The sequence below is a fragment of the Parasteatoda tepidariorum genome, chromosome 9 (genome assembly GCF_982258835.1).
Source record: "Parasteatoda tepidariorum strain Cologne lab strain chromosome 9, Ptep-v5.0, whole genome shotgun sequence".
Lineage (NCBI taxonomy): Eukaryota > Metazoa > Arthropoda > Arachnida > Araneae > Theridiidae > Parasteatoda > Parasteatoda tepidariorum.
This window is the reverse complement of record NC_141763.1, coordinates 47,451,683-47,454,794: the sequence shown is the minus strand read 5'-3', so window position 1 is coordinate 47,454,794 and position 3,112 is coordinate 47,451,683.

Genomic DNA, 3,112 nt, shown 5'->3' with positions numbered 1-3,112 from the left:
GGTTTTAGATTATTTTTGTCATAAAATTTGTTTTTATCAGTGGTTAGGAAGAGGAAAAAGGATGTTGGCAGAAGAGATTTTTTTTAGAAACTGCAGCAAAGTTAGTGTTTTTCCTTTACAGAAATAATGAGACATATTTTTCAGGTTTTTCCATCTGTTATAATAATATGTCCGAAATACATTTTCAAACAGTTTTGTTCAAGTTATTTATATTCCACTACTTTAAGCCTGGCGTAAATTTTCTTGAACACGCACATTAAAAAAAAAGAAAAAAAAAAGAAAGAAAGAAAGCAGTGTGCTCAGTTGTCTCATTGTACATTAAGTTCTAAAACGTTTTTCAAAATTTTTGAAATTTCTCTACATATCCACGCACACCTTCACGTACGAAAAAATATAGAATTTGTATATGCGTACATCTGATTTTATTTCATAACCGATGTTGAACAGCCAACCAAGTTCTGAGTTTACGACTATCAATGTTCAGCCCCGTAGCCTTTGAACCCAACCCAGTAGACAAAAGAACTCCTGGATCAAGATTTGGAGCGAACTAACTTTCGTGGTGGTCTTTTTGATGGAACTAACCCACATTTGCATTACATGGTAAGGAAAGCCATGAAAACCTCCCATGGTTAGCCCGAAGGCAAGAGGAATCCAACCCACGATCCGCCTACCACTAAAGTTATTTTACATCAATATTGTGGTTCGCGAGCAGAAGCGTATCAATCAGCCACCGCTTTGATTCAAACCTGATTCACCTCATTGGGAGGAATGTTCTATCTCCCGAGCCACCATGACTTGCGTGCACCTGATTGTCGATTTTTGAGCAATTGGTAGCGCTTACAGTCTCAAAATTTCATAATAACATGTGAACCTCTGTTTGTGCATCTCGTATCCCGATTTTCGAATTTTTGATTAACTTTTCTTATTGCGACTTCTATAGTTTTCAGATTTTGCCACAGGGCCAACATTTCACTATTTTTATATTTTAGATGAAGATGATTTCCTTTACGAATGTAAAAATTTTCTGCAAAAGTAGTGACTGTAAAAATTACTGATGTAGTTTGATTGCATATCAAAACTACAAAAGAACTTTAAAGTTAGCAATGGGAATAGCAAAAGGCTGAGCCCGTGTTGGAGGAATGGGCCTTTTGAACTATAATGTTAAAGTGCTGTGAGGGCTGAGCTACTTGTAGGCAATAAAATAAAGAATCTCCGTGCGAGTGTTGGTATGATTTGCAGTTTGATTGGATAAACGGTTGTAAAATTTAACATGAAGAAATATGTGGAGCCTTGTTTAGGCACCTCTCAGCCACTTTTTAATTTTTTTTTTATAATTTTCAGCTTTAAATCATTTATACATCTAACATTAGACTATTGTGGTAGTTCAAATGCAAATTATTTTATTTTTTGCTTTTTAAAATGACCATTCCAATTTAGTCATAATTTATTTAGACTAGTGCTGGTATTTCCAAGGACTTTATATAGTTTTAAATTTCTGAAATAGGATTTCAAAAGTATAGTACTTTTTTTTTTGTATTAATATTAGTTTCTGTATATAGTACTTATATATTTTATATAGAACGAAAACTGAAAGCACTGTTACGGAAGGCAGTAAAACAATAGTAATGAATTCAAAAGAGCAGGAAGCTGAATGCACTTAGAAACCTTTTTCAAATAAATAAATAAATAAATAAAAATAAATGAAAAATAAATAAAAATAAGTCAAAAATAAATAAAAATAAATAAATAAATAAATAAAAATAAATGAAAAATAAATAAAAATAAGTCAAAAATGAATAAAAATAAATAAATAAATAAATGAAAATAAATAACAAAATGAAAATCTTTGTGTTTTTACCTATTTGTCAATTTCTAGACAAACAGTGGAACTCACGACTACAGAATTTTACTTGAAAATAGGCAGATTTCCTCCTTAATGTACACTGAACGAAAATAAATAAATAAATAAAAATAAGTAACCGGACCATACCGAATAATTTTTGATCTATTGATCGGATTTTCACGTTCTATGACTCAATCTTAATGGTTCAAGAGGATGACCTCAAATATGCTTATTAGTGCAAACAATATTTTAAGTTACGAAATCAGACACACTAACATATTTTCTCCGAATGAACATACCTTTTGTTGTTGTTGCTGAATTCGGATTTCTGACCCTCAAACAATAATAAGGAGTAGCCGCAATCGTGATAATATGGTCCCAATAGTTTTGTCAGAAGAGCGGTCAAAAGTTTAGACCCCTTATAGATAATTTTACTTTTTGCGTATTTTACCATATCTCGAGAAATTTTTAAACGAATTGAAAAATTTTTGCACTCAGTTATTCAGTTCTTTCAGCACAGATGATGCAAATAATTCCATGTAAAATATAACTTTTAGTAAATATTTTTAATTTTTTGTTATTATATAATTATAATCGAAAAAATTCTGAATAGTAAGGTATTCAATTTTTTGCATCATCTTGAAGAACAAATTTATATGGCAAAATAAAAAATATGAGCGAAATCGGTCGAATAGTTCCTGAGAAATCAGATTTTGAAAAGGTCGTATTTTTAAAATTCGATTTCTCAGGAACTATTTAACTGATTTTGCTCAAATTTTGTATTTTGCCATATAAAGTTGCATTCTTTACGATGATGCAAAAAATTGTATACCTAATTATTCAAAATTTTTTAGACTAATATTGTATGGAATAATAATAATAATAATAAATAAATAAATATTTACTAAAAGCTGTTTTTTTCAGAGAATTATCTTTCGATATTGTGTGCAAATTTTTCCTCAATTTGCTTCAAAAGCGATGTTGATCAAATGATTTTAATTTTTAATTGTTTAAAATGGTAATTTTAAGATTGTGTGATTTTGTATCAAGCACATCTTCAGAGTTCAGGTAAGAATTTGTTAGTTTTTAATTATTAAAATGTGATTATGCAAGCACAGTATATTTTTTTCCTGATATTTCGATTGTTAACTGCAATATTTTTCCCTTCATCGATGGTCAATAGGGAGGAGAAAAGCGGCGAGTTTATGAGGCAGAGCTCAGGCTCATTCAGGAGCAATGATGCTGAATACAAGTTAATATTGCTGGATC